This window comes from Vulpes vulpes, chromosome 2, assembly GCF_048418805.1.
Source record: "Vulpes vulpes isolate BD-2025 chromosome 2, VulVul3, whole genome shotgun sequence".
Classification (NCBI taxonomy): Eukaryota; Metazoa; Chordata; class Mammalia; order Carnivora; family Canidae; genus Vulpes; species Vulpes vulpes.
Genome location: NC_132781.1, coordinates 76454474 through 76467395, shown reverse-complemented (window position 1 = coordinate 76467395; position 12922 = coordinate 76454474). Strand labels below are relative to the sequence as shown.

At 36.8% G+C, this 12922-nt stretch overlaps 1 pseudogene; it reads left to right on the top strand.

The window, feature by feature from the left end:
* The first annotated feature begins 11566 nt into the window (after positions 1–11566).
* Positions 11567–12094, top strand: LOC112923717 (protein Cripto-like; annotated as a pseudogene).
* The last annotated feature ends 828 nt before the right edge of the window (positions 12095–12922 follow it).

The window sequence follows — 12922 nt, the reverse complement described above, 5'->3', positions numbered from 1 at the left end:
TGGATTCACAAGAAATTTTTACAAAAAAGTATACAGACAGGTCCTATGTGTCTTTTATTTAGTGTTCTCCAAAAGTAACATCTTTCATAATTATAGGACAATATTAAAATCAGGTAAGTGACATTAATACATTCCATAGAGCTTATTCAGATAGTGCCAATTTTACATGTGCTCGTGTGTGTGTGTTTTTATGCAATTTTATAAATGCATAAATTCTTGTAACCACCACCAGAATCAAGACAGAACAATTCCATCACCACAAGACTCCCTATGCTAACCTTGTGTAGGCAATACCAAGCCCCCCATCCTCATTCTTAATCCTAGCAACCATCTGTTCTTCCTCTATATTATTTTGTTATTTTAAAAATGTTATTTAAGTGGAATCATAGTACGTTACCTTTGGAGAATGGCTTTTTAAAAACTCTTAATTTTAATTCCCTTGAGACCCTTCCAAATTGTATCATTAGATTTTCCTTCTATTATATTCTATTTAACCATTCAACTGTTGAATGGCATCCAGTTTTTGTTATTATGAATAGAGCTGCTCTGAACAACTGTGTACAGGTTTCTGCATTGACATAATTTTTCCCTTCTCTGGGATAAATGCTCAAGAATGCAACTGCTGGGTCATATGCTAAGTGCTTATTTAACTTTGTAAGAGATTGACAAACTATTTTCTAGAATAGCTATGCCATATTACTTTCCCATCAGCAGTGGGTGATCGTTTCTCTGTACCCCTTCTAGCATTTGGTGTTTCATTATGTTTTATTTTAGCTATTCTGTTGGTGTATAGTGATATCTTCTTGTGTGTGTGTGTTTTTTTTAAAGATTTTATTTGTTTATTCATGAGAGACACACAGAGAGAAGTAGAGACATAGGCAGAGGGAGAAGCAGGCTCCCCACATGGATCCTGGGATCACACGCCCTGAGCCGAAGGCAGATGCTCAACCACTGAGCTACTCAGGTGTCCCCAATCTTCTTGAGGTTTTGATGTGCACTTCCCTAAGAGCTATTGATATTATCTTTGCAAATATGCCATCTCTATGTTCTCTTCAATGAAATGTATGTTCAAGTCTAAAAATTAGATTTTATTATTATTTTTTAATTGTTGGTCTCTAAGTGTTCTTAATATATTCTAAATACAGAACCTTATATTGAATATATGATTCACAAATATTTTCTTTCAGTCTGTAGCTTGGCTTTTCATCCTCTTCGCAAGATCTTTCACAGAACAAGTTTTAATTTTAAATTTTTTTTTATTTTAAGTAAACTCCACGCCATATGTGGAGCTCAGACTCACAATCCCAAGATCAAGAGTTGCATGCTTTACTGAGTACACCAGCCAGTTGCCCTACAAAAGTTTTAATTTTGATGAGGTGCAATTTATCACATTTTTCCTTTCATGGATGCTTCTGGTATCACATCTGAAAGAAAGTTTTTCACCTAGTCTAGGTTCTGAATGTTTTCTCCTATGTTTTTTCTAAAAGTTTTGTATTTTTATGTTTCATACTTAAGTCTGTGATTAATTTTAAGTTAAATTTTACATAAGGTATAAGGTTTAAGTCAAGGTTTTGTCCAATTGGATGGACCGGTGATGTCCAATTGCTCCTGCACATTTTATGAAAAGGCTCTCATAAACTTTTATCTTATTTATTTTTTAAAAGGTTTTATTTATTTATGTAAGATAAAGAGAGTGAGAGAGACTGAGCATGAGTTTGTGGGGTGTGGAGAAGGGGAGGTAGATTCCTTGCTGAGTAGAGAGCCCAACACAGGACTCAATCCCAGGACCCCGGGATTATGGCCTGAGCCAAATGCAGACACTTAACAGACTGAGCATCCAGTTTTTGGATTCCCAGCTCTCATCAACTTTTAAAAACATTAAGTTACCTTTGAACTTGTTTCCATCCTTTTGGTATTATTTTCAGAGCTATTTAGAAAACAGGATAACCACTTTTATTCAAAAGTCACTTTAGGCGGTACCTGCATGGCTCAGTGGTTGAGTGTCTGCCTTTGGCTCAGGTTGTGATCCCAGCGTCCTGGGATTGAGTCCTGCATCAGGCTCCCAGTGGGGAGACTGCTTCTCCCTCTGCCTATGTCTCTGCCTCTCTCTCTCTGTCTCTCATGAATAAATAAATAAAATCTTAACAAAAAAACCCAAAGTCACTTTAGGATAATCTTGTTTGTGTTGATTTGATTTTACTGTAGCCTCCGAAAGTCATTTTTGTTGACAGATCAATTACATCTCATTACATTTCAGGAAAAGGAACAGCAGCACCCAGCATTCCCTTCCCACTGCCTGCCACAACAGCACACTTAGAAAAGCTATGACCTTTTCCAAACCAGAAAGAAATTGCTGCGTGTAAAAGTAATACCCAAACCTCAAGGTTCCCATCATTTAACATAGTTTATTCTTCCTCAGTTAAACCTGGCATTTACATGGGAGTTAATGAGATTGCAGAAAGATCAATGCTTCAAGTGCTACATGGAAACTATTTTCAAAAAGCCCATGTATGGAGTAAGTCAGCTTATGATAAGAATAGATCAAAACATATGCTGGGACATGACTTCATTTTCAAGAAAACATACTCAGTTGAGAACCTGAAAATGTCAAAGTAAAGACCTATGCAATCCTTCTGTTAAATGGAAAACTACTGGAAAGTGAATATGGGCCACTGTGTACGGAATAATTCAGTATCTTTTCCCCTGAAACAAACACAAAGACCTCTGCAATCCTCAGGAAAATTTCTGCACATTTATGTATATGTTTGTGTTTATGTCAAAGTTCTCGGATCTTGAAGCTTCCATACCTGTGGCCTATATTGTCCCTCAGCATCCAGCTCCTATAAGAATAACCACAGGAAGTGATGCAAATAAACAAGGTGGCCTCAAGAGAAGCCCAGGAACAGCAAACTTACACATTGGAGAGATTGTCAACAGGAAAGAGAAGACAGCCAAGAAGGAAAATTCTGAATACATACAATTATATGTGTTACACACTGAAATGTTGCTCTCCCTAAATGGAAAGAGCTGCACGCTGGAGATGAACAACTACGTTAATGTGCAGGTTTCTACTTAAAAAATCATATGGCTTGTCCTTCTTCACCTGAGAATTTGGAAAGCGGATGTAAATCCCTATAGCTGTGACAGGGGAACTGCGTATTAGTAGCTGGAATGCTGACTGAGGATCCTGTGTATTATCTTACATTTTTAAATGTTTTAGAAGGCTTGATTTTGAATGGAATGGTCCTTTGTTGTTTTATGATCCCTTATTTAAAAGGGTCCGCCTCTGTTTTTAACTTCATAAGGAATTATAATAAAATGTATTTTCTTTTAAAAAATAAAGAAATAAATCCATCAGAAGACAGGTGATTGTACACAATGCTGCTGCATATGTGTGTAGCCTTTTCCTAATTACCTTGGATATGACCATGATAGAGTAGTATCAGATACCATGCCTGTGGCTTCAGAATTCAGTATGGTTGCATTACTAAGATTTATAGCTACAAATTTGACCATTTCCTCAGGAATATATGCCTGTGAAAGGAATAATAATAATAGATACTATATTTTATACATATCATTTCACAGGAGAGGCCATTGCATAAAAAGATAAAAAGAAATATACCAAAATGGTAATCATAGTTGTTTTTATTTTATTTCCCCTCATTTTCATATATTGTACAATGTGGTTAAATTACTTTCCTAATTAGAAATACATGTACACATTATAAGATTATCAAGCTATGTACACTGAACACTTTGCATTTTATTATAGAAAAATTATTTTTCAAAAGTTACTAAAAATGGAATGAAATGTATGTGCAAAACACATACCAAGAAATCAATTTTGTTATATTTCTTTTTCTTTTCAAGATTTTATTTTCAAGTAATCTTTATACTCAATGTGGGGCTTAAAGTTACTAACCTGAGATTGAAAGCCTCATGCTCTGGCAAGGCACCTCTTGTTATTTTTCTTGAGGCAAAAAAAAGTAAAAAGACTTGAGAGACATACCAATTAAGTTCAATGTGTGGAATTTGTTTAGACACTAATTTAAACAAATCACCTTTGTATAAATAATTAGGGGATTCAAAACTGAATTTTTGGTAATATTAAGGAATTATTGTTATATTTTTAATGGATATAAAATTTGCATACAACAAAATACACAGATCTTAAGTGCTCAGTGTGTCAAGTTTTAACAATTGTATCCCATTTAGCAATTTGGGTATCTACCTCAAAAAACAAGATGTAGATGTAGAACATTCTTGTCACCCCAGAAAGTTCCCTGTGGTTCCTTTCACTAATCTCAGGGCAACCAATATCTGGCTCCTAACACCATTGACTAATTTTGCCTATTTTTAAACTTTATCTAAAAGGAACCATGCATGAATATACTCTTTTGTGTCTGGCTTCTTTCACATATCATTACATTCACCCATTCTGAGTGTACAGTTGGATGACTTTAATAAATTTTTCCAGATGAGCAATTATGTAATCTAGTTTTAGAATATTTTCATCATCTCAGTAAGATCCTTCATTTTTGTTTTCAAGTATTTCCCAAACCCACACCCAAACCAGGCAACTACTAATCTATTTTCTGTCTTTACACATTTGCCCATGTAAATTAAATCATGCAATATGTGACCCTTTGTGTCTGGCTTCTTTCACTCAGTACAGTATTTTGAATTTCATTAATATTGTACCCCCTTCACTTTTATTGGCTAAATAATATTCCATAGTGTGGACATACTTTATTTTTGTTTATCCATTCATTTTTTCAATCCTTTCGTTTGTTGATGAGTATTTTGGGTTGTTTCAGTTTTTTGACTGCATGAAAAATGCTGCTATGAATACTCATTTGTAAATCGTTGTTTTCACATATGTTTTCATTTATTTTGGGTTGTAGAGAAGTAGAATATGAATTACTGGCTCATCTGGTACATTTATGTTTAACTTTTTAAGAAACAGCCAAACTATTTTCCAGAGTGGTTACATAATTTTAAATTCCCACCAGCAATATATGAGGGTTTTAGTTTCTTCATATCCTTGCCAACATTTGTTATTGTCTTTTTGACTACAGACATTCTAGTGGGTATAGATGCAAATGTTTTTGAGAGCTATTCATGTTGTACTTATATTTAGTAGTTAATTCTTATTTGTTGCTCAGTAGCATTTTATTGAATGAATATTCCACTTTTTAAAAAATTCATTCTCCTGTTTATGGGCAGTTGGATGGTTTCAAGTTTGGGACTTTATGAATAAAACATTAATCTTCCTTAGGTATTACTTAGCAAAAAAAAAAAAAAGCCTCAGGCCTAAAATATAATAAGGTATCAATGCCTAATACACAATGTCTCCTTAAAAACTATCCTTTATGTGTATGGTATAAAAACAAAGAAAAACACTATCCTTCTGGTAGCAGAGAATATTATTGTTACAGTTAGTAATATGACCAAATTATTGTCCTACAATTTGATTATTTCAGAGAGAAATAAGTCTTAAAAGTAAGGAAATGTTGCCAGTTAGAGCTTTTTCTCCCTAAATTGGGTAATTCTGATACAGGCTAATTCTTGTGAGATTCTGATGGTAACAGTTGTACCATCTAAGAAAAATGGAGAATCCATTGGAGAGGAAATAGAATTCATAAAGAACTCAACTTTTTTTTTTTCTCCTCTGAGCACTTTGATTATCCCAGGAGCATGGAAAACTACTTAAAGACACTGTAATCAAATTTTATTAAATCATTAGCATTATTTTCAATCTCTTAAGGAGACTTAATAACTTGCCCAGATAATGGATGAATAAATGAGAAACATTATTTTTAGATACAGACTTCGAATGTATTATTTTTGTTCTCATTTGTTAGAAATTCATTTTTATATTTATTAGTGATACCACAACTGCCAACTATTAGCATTCTCATCTATGATGGATGCCAATTGTAAAAACCAAAGTAAGGACACTCCAGAAAGGACATAATCTAGACTCAGTCACATAAGATCATTCTTATGTCAGAATGATCAGATCATTATTATGTCAGAGGACAGTCTAGAGAAAATAGTTCATTCTAAATATCATCTCTAAGAATTATTAACATTCTCTTGGGGCCGAGAAGGATGCCATTGCCTGTCAGCGGCTTTGATAGCCAGACTTTCATTTCCAGGCACACATAGTACTCATTTAAAACTTACGAAGATATCAAGTAGATAATATCTCTTTTCTTCCCAAGGCTTGATTGATTATTTAATTCTGGTGACTTTCTACTTTGTGAAGATGTGATTTCATAAGAGTCATTTTAATTCCCTAAGTCTGAATTAGAATTGAAGTGTCCCTTTTTTTGTTATTAAATGTGAAATCTTGAGATTCATTTGACTCATTTTTGAATCTTATATACCAAAAATGACACACTCCAGGCATCCTGAATTGTTTAACTTTATCCTGTACAACTCTAGATTTGTGAATTGTACTTAAGCTCAGCTGAATTGTTAGTGATTATGGTAAAGGTAAATGGCTCTAGACAGTCCCCAAATCCTGTATCTCCTTAAATGAAGGATTTTTAAACGTCACAAAAGTACCTGAAATTAGGTGTTTGCCATGCATTATATTAAAAATAATAACATCAGTGAAATGTCTATTTCCAAATGCTCTTTTTGTACAAAAAATACAAGAACTTAAAAGTGAAAATTTTAAGTTTTTGAAAGTTTGTTTTATGAATAAGATTTCAGTGGATTTAAGTATTTAAATTTTCCTTGTTTTGGTAGCCATTATCTAAAAATTATTTACTATTTTTCCTCAATCTCTTTGGGGAAAATTAAGTTCAAATTATTGAATTACTACATATAAATGACTATTCTTTTCGAAACTTACCATACCTTTTTTTTTTTTTTTAAAGTAGAGACCTTCAAAGGCACTTTCTTTGCATGGTATCAAAAAATTCCAGCTGGGGTGCTTGGGTGGCTCAGTTGGCTCTTGATTTCAGCTCAGGTCATGATCTCAGGGTCATGAGATTGAGCCCCACATAGAGCTTCATACGTAGTATCTACTTAAAATTATCTCTCCCTTTTTGCCCCTATCCCTGCTCACATGTACTCTCTCTCTCAAAATAAAATAAAAGGAAACATTTTTTTAAAAAGTCCTAGTTAAGTCTCTTATTTTCATATTTGGATGTTTCTCATGGATGTGTCAATGTCCAAAGCAAGGTTCAACTACATATAAAGAATAAAACATGTCTCCACATAAGTGATTATGAGATGTTGTATGTGAGATAGTGAAACAAACCAACAACAGCTTTTGAATATTCATTTTTTTATAAGCTCTATTTAGACTGTCTCACTATTTGTAAAGGGCAACAGATGAGCTATTGTGGATAAGCAACTGGGTTCACTAAAAATATATTGAATTTTGTGGGGGAACTATCTTACCTAATGAGATTCACAAGTTTGTAGTTTTATAAGATCTCAAGATACATCCTGTGGAATATTGACGGTTCACAGAGTTACTGTACACATTTTGTAGATGAGAAAAATGAAGTTCAGGGAAGGTAAGTGACTTTCTCAAGTCTGATTCAAACCAGGTCTGTCTAACAAAAAAACCTATTTCCTTTCTGCCATATGTGGGGCTTTGAGCACTGACAGTGAGCAAACATTCTGGGTGCAGGTGATATTTGCCCTTTTTAATCCAAGCCTGAGCTATAAAATGAAAATAATGAAAGAGTCCACAAACTCATAACAGCAATTTTAAAATCCAAAAAGCCCCAAGCTAGGTTTCATAACTCATTTGGCAGTGAAACCTGACATAAGCTAAATTAATTTGGTAACAAAACTTGGCCTGAAATGTAAAGACTACTCATAGCCATTTATTTATATCATTTATGCCATTTAGTGTGGATTTCCAACATTTTGTGGCATAAATATTTATTTGTTCACTACAGGATTCTTTTCCAGACCAAATGGCAGTTGTTCTGTAATACACTGTAAATACACGGTATTACTTTTCAAAAGCCTAAAAAATTTTGAACTAACATACATCTAGCTCCAAGGGTTTTAGACAAGGAATTATAGACCTGAATAATGAATGAGGATAATGATAATAATAACAATGATAGTTAAGTTCTATAGTTTTATCTCACTTTGTCTTTTTTTATTTTATTTTTTAAAGGTTTTATTTATTTATTCATGAGAGACACGGAGAGAGAGGCAGAGACACAGGCAGAGGGAGAAGCAGGCTCTGTGCAGGGAGCCCGATGTGGGATTCGATCCCAGGTCTCCAGGATCACGCCCTGGGCCAAAGGCAGATGCTAAACCGCTGAGCCACCCAGGGATCCTCTATGTCTTTTTTATTTTATTTTATTTTATTTATTTATTGTTTAAGTAATCTCTATACCCATTACAGGGTTTTAACTTACAACTCTGAGATCAGGAGTCGCATGCTCTAACAAATGAGCCAGCAGGGCACCACTTACCTTATATTTTTTTACAAAATTGAATATATAGATATATGTGAGTGCGTGTAATTTTATATATAAGATTATATGTATAATATTATATATAGCATTTGTCATCATAATGTGAATACTTTCTGACTTCTTTAAATAGGTTTGCCATGATTATCTGTTTAGAAGGAAGGAAAAACATGAGTGAACTCTTTACTTCATGATGTTTTTTGGATAAATGTATATCTGACATCATGAGTTTTGACTTCTTAAATAGGAAATGAGTTAAAACAGAAATAGAGAATGCTGTTTTGTATATATGGGTGTATGTATCTGTGTTTCTTTTTTCTGAGTTTTTCTTAAATCCAAGCCCCTCTGGTGAATTGATTTAAATAGGGATGGCATTAAATTTTTATTTTGTTGTCTTAATATAGTTAAATTACTCTAATAAATGAAGGGCCTTAGTGATCAGTGTTATGAAACAGAATTCCAGCAGATACTAAGAAAATGACAGGGTATAATTCTCATAAAAGCATAAAAAGTGTTTCTTTGTCTCATAAATTATGGATGATCAGTTGTACATATTTAATCACAGTATTTCTTTACTCTCTAGAAAATTTTAAATTTAAATCAAGTTTTCAAATACTAGCTGTTTTCTAGATCAGTAGTTTTCAATCTCCGTTTTCCGCCTCAGAACACATTGAGGATACAGCATATTCCCTTCAGTAACAGCAATTCACACAATAAATTACTATTTATATAACCAGCAACCATTCCCATGTTTGGGGTCCAGCAGAACCAGACAGTGTCTCAACTTGAGTTTTAAAAATCACCCCACACATTTTATATATTTCCTTTTCAATGTTCTGGATGCTTACTTCCTACAAGCTTGCACTCTGCTGACCTAGCTTGCAGGCCTAGGGTGAAGGGAATCTAGAATGGACAACAGAAAAGGTGGATCATAAATATCAGCAGTAGCCTTGAGACCATTTGCAGCAGTACTGACTGTAGTTTGTTTTGAACTGAATCTTTTATAGAGATTGTGGCCAACCACTATCTTGAGGGTTCTGGACTGGACCTAATGCAGGGCAACAAGTTGTGGTACAAGGGTGTAGACTGTCATAAACAGTTCTTTTCTTTTTTTAAGATTTTATTTATTTATTCATGAGAAAGAGAGAAAGAGAGAGAGAGAGAGAGAAAAGCAGAGACAGGCAGAGGGAGAAGCAGGCTCCATGCAGGGAGCTCAACGCAGGACTCGATCCCGGGTCTCCAGGATCACGCCCTGGGCCGAAGGCAGCATTAAACCGCTGAGCCACCTGGGCTGCCCATGTCATAAATAGTTCTTATGCTCAGCCTCACATGCTTTCAGCCATCTCCTACTCCAGCCATTACCATGGCAACCAGCCTTTGCACAGCTCCGACAACACGCTGCCTAGGCTCTGCCAACTACCTCCTGCTTTCTGCCCTGGAGCCTCTTTGATGCCTCAGGGTGGGACATACCCGGGAGTTTATAATCAAAGTGATCAGAATTTAAAGGAGCCAATATCTTTTTGAAAAAAATAATTAATGGGAAGTGGGGCAGATAAATGCTGCCACCACACTTTAGGAAGACAGTTCTGAGAGATATTTTATAGCTCCTCAGAATGTCCCAGGAACATCAAGCCTTGGGCACTTACGATGATGATCAATGCGGTAACGTGTGCTTTATTTCCTTCTTTCTCTTCTGTTTTCTGGATCACCTCCCAAATAAACTTCCTGGGCGGGGGGCGGGAACAGTCTTGCCCGTTCCATGTTTTATCAATGGTTTCTAAGACCACAGTCAGGCTTGATGATTTGCAAGAAAGGCTCAACAGAACTCAGTAAAACTGTTATCCCATGGTTACAGTTACTACAATGAGAGGATACAGATTAAAATCAGCAAATGAGAAAGGTGCATGGGACAAATCAGGAGAAATCAGGCACAAGTTTTCAGGTGTTTCTTCCTAATGGAATTGCACAGGGATGTACTTCATTCTCTATGTAATGATACATGACAACACATGTGAAGTATTGCCAGCTAGAGAAACCCACTCAAGCCTTCTTAGCCATGATGATTATTGCAAATCAGTCATGTATGCATGCAGTGCCCACATGATGAACATTAACTACTCACATTGCAGCTCTCCAGAGGTCAAACTGATACAACATGGTCCAGGGCCTCAGTCATACAAAAACATGCTTAACAGGCAGGATATTCCAAAGGCTCAGAGATTATCATCCAGGAGCTAGGCCAGTCCTATAAAGAGAGGCTTTCTTTGGAATATACAGGGTTTGAGCAACCCAGACCTGCTGAGTTAACCCTTTAGTATATCATGTAGGTTTTATTTATTTCATTTTTTTAAAAGAGGTTTATTCATTCATTCATTCATTCATTCATTCATTCATTCATTCGAGACACAGAGAGAGGCAGAGACACAGGCAGAGGGAGAAGCAGGCTCCATGCAGGGATTCTGACGTGGGACTTGATCCCAGGTCCCCAGGATCAGGCCCTGGGCTGAAGGCGGTGCTAAACTGCTGAGCCACCTGGGCTGCCCCAACACGTAGGTTTTATTTCCCAAACTAGAGCACTAGAGCATAAAGTCCTCAAAAAAAGGATTAAATATATATATTAATATATATATTTATATACCCCACCACCACTAAGTGAATATATGATTTGTTGTCCCTTTGCCAGAGTCTGAGAAAATTAGCATTCCTGAATTCCTGGACCTAGTTTTTTTTCACAAGAACATGTTTTAGGAGCCCAGGAGAGGCCGTGCCTGGTGATGGGCGTGGGTCTCAGCCTCCGCGCCCACCTGCAGGTCCTCCCTGCCTCCCTCGTGGTTGCTGAGGAAGGTGAGGCCGCTGGCTGGGCTCGCTCCCCAGCTAAGGTCAAAGCATCCCTTAGGACCCAGCTCGGTGATGAGCCCCCCATCTCTCGGGACATCCTGCTCCCGCTCCTCCTAAGACCTTCTGGGGAAAGCATCCTTCACTGAGATATTCTTCTTGCTAAATCCCCATTTTTCATTTCATGAAATTCATGTTTTCCTTTGGGTATTTTAGCAACGACCATGAATAAAAGCCATGCTGACATTCTTTCCCCCTGACTCGTTAGAAGCTATGGGCCTCAGAAAGATGGAGCGCTTCTCTTGCAGGGTGATTTTGATTATGACCATTTCCAAAGCGTTTGAACTGGAATTAGTTGCTGGGTTGGGCCACCATGAACTTTCGAGGAGAGAGGAGCCTGCATTTCATCACCGGGCTTCCCACTTTGTGCCCTCCATAGGGATCCAGGACAGTAAGGAGTTAAACAAAACTTGCTGTCTGAATGGGGGAACCTGCATGCTGGGATCCTTCTGTGCCTCCCACCCCCCCCTCCTTCTATGGTCGCAACTGTGAGCACGGATTCTCGAAAAGAGAACTGTGAGTCTGTGCCCCATGACACCTGGCTGCCCAAGAGATGTTCCATGTGTAAATGTTCGTGCGGCCGGCTACACTGCTTTCCGCGGACATTTCTACCAGGGTGTGATGGCCACGTGATGGATGAGCACTTCCTGGTTTCCAGGACTCCAAGATTAACACTGTCTTCGGGCACCACTTTTTTGCTAGCTGGCATCTGCCTTGCTCTACAAAGTTACTGTTAGTGGACACTTGCATATGCAGTATTTGTTATGCAAATTTCATAACCAGTGTCTTAACTATAGATGATCATTTGGTCATTGCCTTGAAATAGTGAATAGATTTTCATCATGGTCCCTAATGTTACCTTAAGGTACCAACTACTTTCTTCGGCCCTACCCTCCAAAAACGTCAGCCATAGGGGCAGCTGGGTGGCTCAGTCGGTTAAGCGTCTGCCTTTGGCCTGGGTCATGATCTCAGGGTCCTGGAATTGAGACCCGCATTAGGCTCTCTGCTCAGTGGAGTGTCTGCCTCTCCTCCAACTCTCTCTCTCAAATAAATAAATAGAATCTATTTTTTATTTTTTTTTATTTATTTTTTTTTTAGAATCTATTTTTTAGAAAAGAACATGTTTTAGTATTATATTTTAAAGAACATTCTAGGGCTGCTGTATTAAAATGGTTTGACATCCATGTTGACTGCATGCAGTTATTATTCACCTCCATGAAAAGCTCAAGGGTTTCCACTCTTGTTGATTCTCTACTCAAATCTGGGTCAGAGTCAAGGGCAAGGTTATTTTATTAGATCACAGTGCCAAAGAAGAATTTCATTATTAAAGCAGATGGACGAAAACTCCAACCTTTCCCAGGTTGGGAGAAAAAAAGAATCATTTCTTTTTGACTCTTCCTTTTTGGCTCTCTTCCACTCATGGACCCCAGAACAATTAAATTAGAACATCTGGAGTTGGGGATGAGGGTCTTAGATGGTTTGTAATGCGCAAATGGGACTGAGAATCACAATATAGAGTCAAGATTTGGGTGGGGTTCAGGCAGGCCGTTGCAGAAGAATCGTTT